Below are 14,672 nucleotides of genomic sequence, written 5' to 3' on the forward strand. Positions count from 1 at the left end.
TGAAATACAATCTGAACAAAAATCTTCAATTTCAATATGTGTGTAGGCAACCAGATGGCCAGCTGACAAAGGTATTGTATGTACATTGTAGACAAACAGATATCATGGATAGTTCAGCTTGTCTTGCCCTTTGTGCCTTGAATCTCTGACTCCTTAGTAATTACACTTGTAGCATCCAGTTCCTTTTATTAAATGCCTCCACTCATAAGGACATGATGGGCATTATACCGAGGAGAAACATCCAAAAAACGATTAGGTTTCCATTACTACTATCTCATGGGTAAGCAAAGAACACTTCAGTAAACATATGATTTGTGAAAATGAATAAGTCTGAAAGATGGTATTAAATTTTTCTTGGTAGATGTCATCGTAAGTACTGCTGATTGGTTGAAGTGCCCACTTCAAGTAGACAATATCAGTGAAGTAATTAATCCTTCGTGATTCCTTTGTGCCTTGAAGCATTTGTTTCTTGTCTGACAAAAGAAACATTCTGCCTCTGTATTGTTGTTTTGCATGTTTTGTCACTTCCTAGAAATTTATTCCTAGCTGGAATTATAGCTGCCTTGCTCTTTTGATGCAATAATATTTGAACACTTTTGCACTGAGAACAGGGGTGCAGCACTTTATTGAATCTGTTTTATTTAAGTCTAGTTCAGGTGGTCAGGCAACATGTGGATTTATAATGTGATTGAAGCTCTGGGGAGCTCTTAGGAGAGTATCCCATGAATTAATGCTTTGGAGTAACACTAGGTGGACACCTGGATCTTCTGAAGCTGTGCAAATTTTATGTTACATGTTCTCATTTAGAATGGCATTCACTAGATACTCCTCTATTGCTATTTCCATACCTTCGGCACTTATCCTTCAAACGTGCGTTCAGTATTGTTGTAAACAGCATCAGTTACTTGCTAGTATTATGGAAATAATTGCAATACCAGTAGGTGCAGGAACAACACTGAGTTTGCTGCACTCAGTGTTGATTTCAGTGACCATCTTAGAAAAGCTGCTCATATGGAAAAGCCACCCTGTATACCATAAGACTCTGATAATCCCTATGAATAGACTTGGCACCACTGGTGATTCATTGGATTTTTATCACTCTAAGGGACTTGATGTTGTCTGGGAAAAGGCAGCATGGTCTTCTGTCTCGCATGATGTCCTGGTATGGCCAGTACCGATGGGGTGAGGTAGAAAACTGTCACTTCATTTGTCTCTTTCCCCTTGTGAGTCCTCAGCTGAAATATGTGGAGTACTGCAAGGCAGTAGAAATGCGAGGGACTCTATTCTCAGTATAAAACAAATAAGAAAAGTCAGCCTTGTAAGATGATGCACAAGAATCCTTTGCTGTTTGCAGGATCACTTAAAATTGAGCTCAAATTATGTAGCTGTTTATTTTCCACATGCAGTAAAAGGAAGTAATGTCTTAAAGTAAAGTGGTTATTATGAGCATCTCAGAAAAACTAGCAGACTTGGGAACAAATTATTAAATGATAATAGACAAAAACTCTGAGAGGCAGACCTTAAACGTTTTGCACATGCAGGCTGCAAGAGCTCTACAGCTACACTTCAGACACAATGCTAGTTCCTTAGTTCTTCAATCTTTGATAGAATTGCATGGTGTAAGGAAGGTAGATGTGATGAATTTGCTTCAGGAGTTTATTACAGACACATTTAATGCAGTTTACAGGCCTAAATAGCTGAAATTTTAACAAATTCATGTGGTATAAACCCAGGTTTCAGAGCACGAGAGATTCTCTCAAGAAAAATACACACAAAGTACAAAATATTATGCAGGTCAGGCTTCAAGAAAGGTTGATTTTTAGTTTTGCAGTTGCTTAAAAGTGCTAGGAATTTATTCACATAGCTGAAAGGAGAGACTAATTTATTCAAATCTCGCTCAGAATAGTCACTGCTGGAACAAAAAGGTGTCCCACCCAAAGTACCACCACAATGAAACCGTTCTGACATATAGACACAAATGAGAATATAGAGTCATTCATCAGTATTCCTGAAATCATGTGCTGTTTTGATTATGCTTGAATAGACTACATAGCTGTAGACTCTGTTCTTAAACACTGCAGCTGTTGGGATGAGAGTGACTGTCAGTAATGAACTGTCTGAAAAACACGGATCAGGTGTCAGGTAGTTGGACCACCTCTCTGACCTGAGTAGTGTCATCTCCAGAGGCAAGATGTATATATTTTATTGCCTTTCCCCAGCAGGTAGTGGGATTTTAGGTAGCCCTTGCTAAGCTTTGGAAGGAACTCATCTTACCAACTAATTGTAGAACGAACGCTGTGTGTACCTGTGAAAAGGGGAAACCAAGGCTTTAGAGACAGACTGTTTTTACTTTCTTCACCATCCATGAAATATGCACCTACGCTTGTGGGGAATGTGTAATTTTTTTAAAGGTGAAGTTTATTCTACATGATTGTGTGTCATTGAAGGCATGACGAAACACTGGTGTTCTGGTGTTCCAAAGCTTTAAAAAATAAAAAGTAACCTTTCTCTAGGCCTAAGTAAGTGCATACTGTAAAATCTTAGGTACAAATATGTCAGTTTTTCAGTGGCAGTTAATAAGAACTCTCTTCCTCTCTCATGAAGAACAATACCATGTTCTTTCCAATTTGTCTTTCTGTTATTTTTAAATAAAACCACTCACTGTAACAAAGATCATTTTGCTCTCTGTGGCAATAGCAGCCCATAACTTGGTCATCTTTTTGTGCCTCTGTCTCTCTTCAGAAAGCTGATTATAACTGTAAATTACATATTGGGCCATATTTACATTATACATATTTGAAGAAGAGTATTTGGAACAATGTTCTGTTCACTGCAGCTGAAACCAATATCTTTGGGAAGGTGTGTATGGAGCAGTTTCTGGAGTTTGGCTGAGCTGGGTAAAAAGGGTCTAAAATGTCACCTATATAGATATAAAAATAGAAAACAATGCATGAGCATGTGTTGCTTAGTATTATGGTAAAGCTTAGGAACCTCATTCCTCATTGTGCTGGGTGCTGTCCAAAAAAACCCACCATAAAACAATGAACAAAAGGCTTTTCTGCCACAAAGAGCTTACAATTTAAAAGACAACAGGGTGGAGAAAGACAGTGAAGCATAAAGAAATAAACAGCTGCCTCTGAATTCGTAGGAGACTGGTACAGTTGTCATTGCTGGGCATTTAAAAGAAAGTGGATAAGAGCACAGCTTCAAAATCTCCCAGTGCCCTGTTCTATAAAGAATAAATGTATTTATGTGGCATGTCAGGATTGACAACTGTATCTTGTAAAAGCTGATATAAATTCCCCTAAATAATGAAATCTATACATACACACAGTACAATCTTTGCTATTTCTTACATTTTTTAGGAAGAAAAAGAAAAGACATTTTCTGCTGCACAATGAACCTTCCTCTGCAAGCGTGTTGAGTTCTGGGATTTCAGCCTTACAGGAGTGGTCTCTACGACGTGTATTGTAGGACTGAGTACCTCAGCCCTTTGAACGCTATGATCTGAGATTATGTGGTTTGTTCATGAGATCAATGGCAGCCTTGTCCCTAGTGATGATGAAACAGATGTTCAAGATCCTGAGGGGGGTGAGGTAGGCAGAGAAGAGGGAACAGACCCTGGACTTCAGAAGAGCAGACTTTGGCTTATTCAGGAAGCGGGTAGGTGGGATCCTGTAGAAGGCAGCACCGAGGGACAAAGGAGCTCAAAAGAGCTGACTCACTTGGAAGATATTGTCCTTAAGAAATAAACACTTGTCCATGCCAGGACTCAGGAAAAAGAGTATACATATCACGAGACTGGTTTGACCAAATAGGGAACACATGACTGAGCTCCAATGCAGAAAGAACATATGTAAGAGGCGGAAGCAGGAGCAGACTACAAAGAAAGAATGTAGAAGTTGCCCAGGATGGCATGAGTGGTAGTAGGAAAGAAAAAGTTCAGCTAGAGCTGAAACTGACAATAAACATCAAGGACACGCTTACTGCTACATTAGCAGTAAAAGAACAAATGAGGAAAATGTAGGCCCATGGCTAAATGGGACAAGTAAATCAGTGGCATCAGATACAAATAAGACTGAGGTACTCAACGCTTTCTTTGCCTCTGTCTTTACTAGCATCTCCCAGGCCTTTGTGCCTGGAGACAGGTTCAAACAGGAGAGGAACTACTGGTAGTGGAGGAGGATCAAGTCTGGGTTCACCTGAGAAGTCTCAATCCATAGAAATTCATGGGACCAGATGGGTCAACCTCGCTTACGTCTCTAGGAAATTACGGCCCAAGTCCTCTTGGAAGCCAGTTCTCAGCATGTGGAGGAGAAGGTGGTCACTGAGAACAGACAGTGTGGATTTGCCAAGGGTAACATGCTTGGCCAACCTGATTCATATTATAATGAAATGACTAGATCTATGGATGAGGAAGAAGCAGTGGATGTTGTTTACTTTGACTTTAGCAGAGTGACAAGGTCTCACACCACATTGTTCTGCCCAAGTTGGGGTGTTACAGTCTAGGTGGTAGAAAAACTGCCAATTCTAATAGTTTCAGTTTATTCTTCAGTTGACTTTTAGGTGTTTCCAGTAGTGCAGCTTCTATAAATGGCCTTTATACTGTCCCATGTACCAGTTGTTCCTACCACTACAATTAACATCAGGAATCTTTTTTTTCTATGAATGTTCCTTGTCAGATGTAATGCGATGAAATAACTTACTCTGCCCTAGCTAACATGTCATCCCCCCTCACCCTCTGCCCCACTTAGGGTAGATAGTTGTGGTTTGGGTTTTTTTTTTTTCCCCTGTTGCCTTTTTTCAGAGTTATATGTCATTATTATATTCTCTACTTCTTCTCAGTGTTGATTCATGCAACACTTTTATCACATTGGTAGCATGCTCTTCTGTGAATTGTCTTCTAGTTTCAACATCACTTCTGTTGTTGAGTTACCAATTGTAGTGTTGATTTATTGAACCTGGATAAATAAATAATCTAAATTTCCCAGTCTTCAGAGTTATAAAGAATAGTTACATTGCTTAAACACCAATTAGACTCTTACCTTCTGAGGTTATTCCTCCCTACACGTTTTTCCACTGATGCAATACTACTGACTTAGACACCTGGATCTTGATGTATGCAAGTTTGTGTCATCTGTATAGGCAAAAACATCTATTAAAAAAAATCTGCAGTTTCTGAAAGTCCTCTCTGCAAAGAAGTATCAACCAAACCTCTTGGAGTACATAGCATTCGTGTCACAAACAGATGATTCCATGGCCAAGTCAACTTGGAGAGGAGCTTCATGAGCATGGGTCTTAAATGGGCTGGCCACAGGCGTTCTCACTGATTTTTAACACAGCACTGCAAATACCTATGAGTGCTTAAACTTAGATTCACATTCACTGGTGTGACTCATTGCATAGTCAAGATTTGGTGCAATGGTGAATTTTTTGCCTTTTATCTACTTAATAAATGCACCTGAAAATTCATTTCACTTTGCAATTTTCCTTGATCTTAATTCACATATTAGAAAGGAAAAAAATATTCATGAATATCTTAATAAGCCTAGTTATAAATTAAGATTGACTTACTTAAATTTTAGTGTACCGTAGACACTTATAATCATTTATGCATTATAGAACAGAATTGGTTTTTGAAGAAATAATACTCTTGTGATGGTCCTTCACCGTAAAGAAAACATGGTATTCATATAATTCACAAACGCCTCTTTAAATGGCTTCAGCTTTAAAGAGTTTTCATATTTCATTTTCAATCTGAACTGTAGCAGCATCCACATTCACAAATGTCATCATGAATTTGTCTCCTAAATTAATTTAATTATCTAAATATCAAAAGTAATTTCACACCTGCAACTCTTATCTAATTCACAAAAGGCAACATAATTATCCTGGCCACAGTCTTCCAAACAAACTGTGGCTCTTGAGTCCACCTAAAAGTATTACATTTCCCAGAGTTTTTCTTAGTCTTCCTTTTCTTGTCTTAGCAGGTTTGGTGGCTATGCCATAAGGTTATTTAACACCTGAAAAATGTGTTTGAGAAATACCCATACCGCAGCATCTAAAGGAAAGAATACTTTACCATCTCAAAGTATATGAGTACCCCATTTGAAAAAAAATGGTTGGCAGACAGAACAAAAATTGTACTAATTTTTGCTGCATCCTGAAAGACCAAGTGCAGAGATGTATCATATCACTGTCATAATGTATCATTTTAATTGTGGTACTCAACAGTGATGTGGTACTGTTATGACTGCGCTATAAAAGGCTTTTCTAGTACCTTGCTATTTTTAACTCTCCCTGACATTTGAAGAAAATTCTATTTTTTTTTTTTTAAACAGCCTTTTTAATAAAGTAAAAGTGAAAAGAAGGTCTTGACTATTTTGGTTTTGTCTTAAGATTTTTTTTTGGGGGGGAGGGGGAAGGGAAGCGTAAGAACTGGATTTATTTAGATAAAAGGGTTGCTTAAATAAGAATGAAACAAACATCTTGTTTTATCTGTCTTTATTACCAACAAGCAAGCACTGAGTTTTAAATAAGGGAAAGGCACGTGCCTCTTCCTGGTCTTGTCCCAAGAACAAATGGGTATAAGCTGGCCATCAACAAAACCATCTTGTGGTTAGCAGGAATCCCTTAGCAGGGCGCTTGAAGGCATTAACTTACAATGTTCCATCTAGACCCGTGCTTCTCTGCTAAAGGAGATGAGAGGTTACTCTCCTCTTCCCGTCTTGAAAAATGGTGCTCCCCCCTCCTCATTTCCCTGCCTCCCTCCGTCCCTCCCTGCCCTGGAGCCTCTCTGCTGCTCCAGCTGGTGCAGTAAGAGCTTGCCCTTCTTGTCTCAATCTCTCTCAACCATTGCGCAAAGGAGTAAGTGACAACAGACACCGACTACCTCTGAACTCTTTGTGAGGTGGCTTGACATTTTACTTACCTGATACTTGAAGGACTTTTAGTACTTTGAAAATCTTATTCCATGTAGGAAGACCCTTGTAAGCAGACCAAAAACTTATTCTTCCTGAAAGCTGTTATTAGAATTATGAGAGTTGAGAAGAGTGCGAAAGCTTTTAAGGAGTCTGAGATGCAGTAAAATGAGGCTGGATACATGAATAATTAAGATCTGTAGTGGGAGGAGATGCTAAAAAAGCTGTGGGACTTGTGTTGCAAATAGACCGATGCAGGGACAGTCCTATTTTCTCCTGAATTCTCATAAAGTTTCCTGGAAAAAACTGCTGTTGTCAGCTGACTACCACTGTGGTGGTACACATGCTGTTTCAAAATCCATGTGTATCTGTCTCAGAACAGTGCCCATAGCTTGCCTGTATCCCAGATAACAACGCAGCAATCTCTAAACTGAGCCACTCCATCTGTAGGCTGTAGTTCAGTCTAGAGTACAGAGATTACCCGAGATCTGGAAACAGCATAGCTGCACCAGCAGAGGCTTTGCAGCAGGGTGTTTTTGCTGTCTTCGGTGATCCTTGGCTCAAGTCCTTACAGACCAAAGTTTAAAAATGTCCATTCTTAATTTATTTACTCACCCTCCAAATTTTCTGCAAAATTGTTGAGGTTGTTCCCATGACAGCAGTAACTGCCACTTCCTGAAACAACGAGGAAGTCTCCTAAGCACGCCAACGCAAACTGATGCTGTTCATAAAAAGTGAGATTCAGCCACTTTTACAGCAGGTACAGCCCGATGATGGAGCTGTGTCTGTCAGGCACAGAGCAAGTGATGAGGTAAGGGATCCAGACCAGCCCTCCTAGTGGTGATGAGGCATAAAACTGGGCTCAGCTGCTTTGTATTTTATTTTAATCAGGATTCCTCCAGATGCTCACCTTTGGCTGTCAGTAACACAGCATTACAGAGGTTAAAGGTGCTCTGAGTTGTAACAGAGGTCACAGACATTTCCCTGTTTCCCTTTTCTTACTGGCCATGGTTATCTGCTGTCCCTGCTTGGTTCCCCAGCAGCTTGGCCTTTAATAGACTTGTCCTCTTTATGGGCCTATCAGTTCCTGGAGCCCCTTGCTTTACTCTACAGCTTGTATACAAGAAGGCAGGAGGCAGAAATGAGGAGTCGGTCTGATGTGTAGTAACCCGGTCAGTGCAAGTTTGGCAGTAAATGCCCACAGAGAGATTCAGAAGATGCAAAAGATGCAAGTATTCAGCTCCCTGCCCAGTCTTCTAAGCTTTCAAGCTCTTCCTGAAGGACTTTCCATGAGTTTCGAGGCTGGAAGATTTCCAGGGAAGTAAACTAAACTCCTTGCATTCACACCAGCTTCCTCCTGCTGTAGCTTTGACCTGGTAGATTGGTCTGCCCTCCACTCGCACACGCCAAAGATCATCTGATCTTTCCTGCATTACATCAAGGCTGGCTAAGGAACATGTGAAATGTGATGCCTGTTATGACACTTCTAGCTGAACTGTCCTTGGCAGCTTCTCTAAGTGCTGCGTAATTTCTATGTACCTCTGAGGAAAAAGAGTAAAAGACAGAAAGAATAAGAGAGACTGTTTTTCTGCCAGGATTTCTAGGAAGAAAAGTGTAATATGAATCAAGGGGAAAAAATTTTTGGTTTAAATAAAAGTTGTGAAGAGGTTGATACTGGACTCAAAAGGCATGAATGGTCTCGCCTACTCATTTTACACTGCCTCCAGTTGAATTACACATCGCTGGTGCTGGTAGAAGTGTAATCACAGCCAAGATCTTGAGAACCAGCAGGCTTTATTATAAATGATCCCATAGTTTCAATTAGATTACTTTCTTGTTTAGCTTTCCAGGTGTATTAATATTTTGGATAAATTTAAGGCCCAATTCTTTGACTTCCTCAGTTCTTTGACTTGCCGTTAACTCCAGAAGGATTACATAAATGCGACTAAATAGAACTTGGCTTATACTCAGCTCAGCTATTGAAATCTGTAATAATTGTATTTGATATGAATAGTTTTATGAACAACTCATAGACCAGTTTGTGCCCTGCCATTCTTTTTGAGCAAGTGAGAAACAGAATATTAAGGTATTTGTGCCTTCCCTTAAGTCAATTTCAGGTATACTTAAATTTTAGTAAACTTGATTACTTTTTCAAATGCATGCTATTTCACCTCCCCAACCATTAGTTGGCAGTGAATGCCTTTAACAAAAACATTGTGAACTTCAATTACTAAAATTCAAGTGTACTAATGTTTTGTAAACTGCAGGACTAATTTGAGAGGACATCATCGTTCTGAAAACAAACTTCACAGGCTGGAACAAATCTCTTACCTATAATTACAAAACCTGGTGTTCAATAATAAGGAGGTGACTTCAGTCAGTTGCTTGAGTAATTTTAAAGATAAATCCATAGCCTCATATAGGATCCCAAATTCGATACTACTCAGTTTTACTGGAGATTTTACTCTGCTAGCTGAAGTTCAGGTGTTCTTTTTGATGGAACCCCACTTAAATTAGTAAGTTTGGTGATAAGATATTGTTTGCATGGATAAAAAGGTATAGTTACATTTTAAGGGGAATTCTTGGAAACTGCTGTTTACTATATGTGTTGTTTGACCGTTTATAATTCTACTTAATATTTACTTATAAAAGAGCAAAACAGTAACAAATTACACTTTTTTTTCTTTGGATTAGAACAAAAGTTCAGTGCATTGTGTCCAGTCTTGATCTAGGCATGCTCCTGATAGACAGCATACACTTGCTTAGATGTGCTACATTTTATCCTGACTACACTTTGTTGAAATCAATGGATGTTAGTGGGATCAGCAACTTTTTTTTGACAGTCCTTCAAATAGATCTTAAAATTCATTGCACAAGCTTGGTAATCGTAGTTTACAGTATATGCATTACTCAGTGCACCTCAAGATTGGTATCATTGCTTTTTCTGGGTGTTTTACTGTTGCTTTGGTTTTGCTGTTAGTGGTAAGTTGCAGGAGTCTATTATTTGCACTTACAATTATCAGAGTCAATGTCTTCCTGAATGAATGAGTTCAAATTATAAACAGGATAAGAAAACTAGGAGGGATGTTATTTTATAGTTCAAGGAAACTCAATTCCAGTAGAATCCAGCATCAAACAGATGCTTTCAGTCAGGCAGTGTTTTGTGTCCAAGTGTTTTCTTGTCAATAAGAGCGTTAATGCATACCTGAGATATACAAAGTCAGCAAGCAGACCTAAAATTGGATATGAATGCAACACTTTTCATCCACAGTGCCCTCAACAGTAGTCTTCCATCAGCCTCAAATCATCAGAAGGTACTTGTTGTGTCATTGTAGCTGACTGTATTTGGCCTGAAGGAGGTCTTTGGGATGAGTTGCATACATCTCAAGGCTTTCTGGATGAATATAGCATAGAGGAGTTGCTAATCCGATGCACACAATGTGTTTTTTCATGGAGGCTTATGGCAGGAGCAAAGTGAACAAGCAAAACTTGCAGTGCTGCAGCACCATCAAATAGACCTACAGAAATTAATAGACTACAAGCCCTTGTATGTCCAGGTCTCTTACAGTGGACAGAAGCTGAAGAGATGTGTGCCAAGAGGTATGCCCAACACCATCTGTCATGCATCTGTCAGTTGCCTTCTACTCAGTCATGGCAGAGACTAGCAGGAGGCATGAAGTATCTTTTGGGGCTGTTTGTTCGATTTTTTAAAAATGCTTTATACTTCCCTAGGAATAATAAAGAGTATTTCCAGACAAATTATTTTCTAGTTTTTAAAAAAAGAACTTTATCAAAGAGATTTCTTTCCCAACACTTATATTAACATTTGAATTAACATCTCAGAATACTATTCACATATTTAAAGAAATGGAAAAATTGCAAAAGATCCTTCGTATTTGTATATACAGTATACATTCTTAGACAAATACGCTTAGTCACTTGACCTGGTAATAGAGAAGTTAAAAGAACCAAACATGATGCCCTGACTTGCACCGCACAGTGCCAACTCATATTTAGAAAAGTTTCAGGACATCTGTAGTTACCCAAAAGACTGGAGCGGAGAATATTCTGACAAGTGAGACAAGTAAAGGGGAAGTGACAATTTCCATCTAGCTTCTGGAACAGAAACACATCAAAACAGTGCATGAAATCAATGTGAATTAGGCACCTAAATTGCATATTAAAAGTTTGAGAGGTCTGAGACATTTTTTGTGAGTCTACCTACCCATCAAAAATCCCATCCTGGAATTTTAAACTTATATCCAAGGAGGCCATTTTCTGGAAGTCAGAAAAGATTCCTAATTTGTGGCTCTACTTTGCCTGATAGTTCCTTGAGATTCCAGTCACAACTGGCTCTTGAAGCTGCTTCTCAAAAAAACTAAGAAGTAGATTTTTTCCCTGCTCTGAAGTGTCTAGGCAGATGAACAACATATAAAGTGAGGTCACTATGAAGTAAGTTCATTTTTTACATATTGGATGTATGTTGTTACGTGTGTTTATGCAATTACTATATATGCTTTCTAGTGGCACCAGTCAATAGCATTATACTAGGACTATGTCTTTCTCCAGCCTTGAGACTCTCTGGCCAAGACCATGTCCTGTTGCTAGTAGTGTGTTGGTAACAGGCAATGATTGGTTGTGCCCTGTTTGTTAATGCAGATGTTAAGCAGTAGCAGTACCAAGATCAACACTTCAGAAACATCACTAGTAACTGGCTGCCCTTTGGACATGGACCTCTTTGAGGCTGGCAGTTCAGCTAGTTGTGCACCCACGCAAGCCATACCTTCCCAGATAGGCTGAAAAGATGCTTTGGGAGACTGTGACAAAAGTCTTACTAAAGTCAAGGTAAATGACATCCACTTCCATCCCCTTGTTTACTGAATCAGTCATTTCATCACCATCATCTCCTTCATGTGTCCAGAAATGATGTTCAGGAAGATTTGCTACATTTTCTTCTCAGGTACTGAGATGAGACTGACCAGCCTGTAGCTTCCCATATCTTTCTTCATCAAATGGGAATGACGTGTGCCAAAACAGCCTCCTGCCATGCCTGCTCGACTTATCACACATCAGAAAGGACTGTTGTCTATGTTTTGAGTTTGCCCTGGGAGGTCAGCCATTCTTCTGTTCTCTGTCTTGTTAGGAGACATAGGAGATACTATTTTGACTGTAGTCCTGTTAAAATCAACGAGACTGTTCACATGCGTAAAATTGGACAGAGTAGTAAATATGTATTCAGTTGAGGTGCTGAAGCACTCTACTTCCATTTCTAACTGGCAACAAAACAGACATTAGCTAAAAAGATATCATATTCAAATGTCTAATTTTGTATCTCATTTTCAGGAGTCAGAAGACAAATCAGAAAACCAAACCCAAACGTTTGCCAAGTTTTGAGGAAAATTGATCTTTGGAGCCAGGCTTTGTTCCTTAGGTCTGTCCCTAGTCAAGAGACCAATTGGTAGTACTTCATTTCTGAAAGATATAGCAGTGGGAAAATTAGTTTTAAGCTGCTTCAGACAATCCACTAGGCTTTCCCTAACTGGATTATTTGTGTCAGTGGGAGTCAGGCCTTCTTGAAATCATATAGCTAATATTTCATCCTGAGAAATTTCAGTGGGAATAGTGCAAGGTTTTATCCCATCTAATTCCAAAGTTAATGCATTCTTGTTCTAATTGCTGATGATACTTCCTGAAGTTGCTAAATGCTTCAAGAGCAAATATTTATAGCTATATGAAACTCCTGACTGTTCATAAAAAGATCGGCAATACTCCCTAGCAAATAAGAGTAGACTTATTTAATTTTATAAAATCTCCTTCTTTCAAGACTTCAGAGAATAAAAAGAAAATGCAAATGAAGGAGCCCCTAACTGATAAGGGAAACATGTACTATCAAGGATGAACACTTAGTATATATTACACGCAGTTTATTTAAAGTATGTACAGTCATTGGTCTTCTCCCTGGGTGCTGTCTAATGCATGTGGAATTAAAATGCCATCAGAAATTTTCGTTTGTGGCTGGTTTGCTTTTTCATTATGCTTCCTATATTGATCACAGATTTCACACTTGAGTACCTTTTATCTTCAAAGGAAACATTCCCTGAACCTTATGTAAGGCATCACTGTTTTGGAGCTTTGCCATTTGCAAAATTCTTTCCATCTTTCCTGGATTTGATCAAATTTGTTTGGCAATGAGCATTTGGTTTATGTACTTATCCCAGTCATTTCAGCTTAGTAGGTCTTTCTCCTCTTTTTCTTGCCTTCTCTTTGGCGTATTGCAGAAGTTTCTCTCGCAGAGCCCTGCATTGTGATAGGGATTGTCTGTGTGCTAGACAAGAGGTCTTTCACAATCTTATTTCCTTCTGATCCTGTTGTGTGAGAAGTGATGTTTTGGGACTTAACTGCAAAACGAGATAGCTGAAATGTATATTTTTCGATACATGAGCTGAAAATGCAGAGTTTTATACATTCTGTATCAGGTCAAACCTGCCAGAAATGTTGGTTTTCATCCAAACATGAAACTATTTGAAGTTTACCTGTTAATCTGGAATACTGTCATGGGGAACCACAGATTGTTTCAGCCATATTGAAATCATTGTGCCATATTGTAATTATCTCCAAATTTAAAGTAGAAGAACAATTTTATACCTAGGCACGGTGTATGTCTTTATTATTACTATCATTTAGAAAGCACAGTTCTTAATAAGTCTTGCAAAAAGCCACTTAATCCTTGAAAACTTTTACCTACTTCTCTCAATAACGTTGCTTTGACCAGTTAGACTACAAAAACCTTGCTCCCAGATCTGTACTCTCAACTTTTATAGCTTTTATTTCACTTAGATATCTGTAACACAATGGGAATAATCTTGCCAGGTAGCTGATTCCTTGTAAAGAAAAACACTTTTCCTGGGAGAAAATTTTAACAAAACAAAATTAAACTTTAAATTTCTGGCTGACTTTGTCTTGCAGTATAATTCATGCTCCTGCTGGAATATTTTGTGGGTCTCTAATATCTGCTTACCAGCTTAGCTTTTGCCTGCATACCTACTTCTTTCAAAGAAATTCGGAAGAGTGGGAACCATTTTCCTATATCACATTCCAGAGGATTCAGGTGGCTTTTGTCACCAAAACGCCCTGAATTTTTGGTAAAAAATTTTCCAGGAAAAAAAAAAAATCCTGAAATTTTCCAGTGATGCAATTTTTACACCCCCCCCCCCCGAAAATGACAATTCTGTGACTCAAACATTTCATTTGGTAGAGGCTGAGTTCAGCAACCATATTTTTGATGTACCCAAGACAGTGTTTATCAGACAGACATTCAGAGCTCATGGACTCTGAAGCCCCAGCCCCTGCAGCTCAGCACAGTCTTTCCTGTGGGGAGCCGAGCCGGGACTGCTCCTGCTGGGACACTGCCACGCTGATGACCCAGCCAGGCTTGGAGGCCTCCAGCTGTGGTAATAAGCCACAGAGCAGCATGAAGTCTCTTCCAGTCTTCTTGAGAACTAGATCCTTGTTATTATGCCAAGCTGTGAATAAATGACATGTTCTCATTTGAGGGAAACGTCTCTTTGTTATGCCGTCTCATTCTTTTCTTTTTTTTTGCCTCTACTCCCATTTCCTTAAGAAAAAAAGGGTTTTAATACAAACCTGGTAGAAATCAATATTTCATACTTTTTTACCAAATCAGAAGCTCAGATTTTTTTTCATGAATTCTTATAAACAGTTTTCCAAAGTGTGAAGTTGACTTTCACTCTC

This window comes from Nipponia nippon, unplaced genomic scaffold, assembly GCF_047370975.1.
Source record: "Nipponia nippon isolate SJK-2023a ecotype South Korea unplaced genomic scaffold, ASM4737097v1 scaffold_1, whole genome shotgun sequence".
In the NCBI taxonomy this organism is placed as follows: Eukaryota; Metazoa; Chordata; class Aves; order Pelecaniformes; family Threskiornithidae; genus Nipponia; species Nipponia nippon.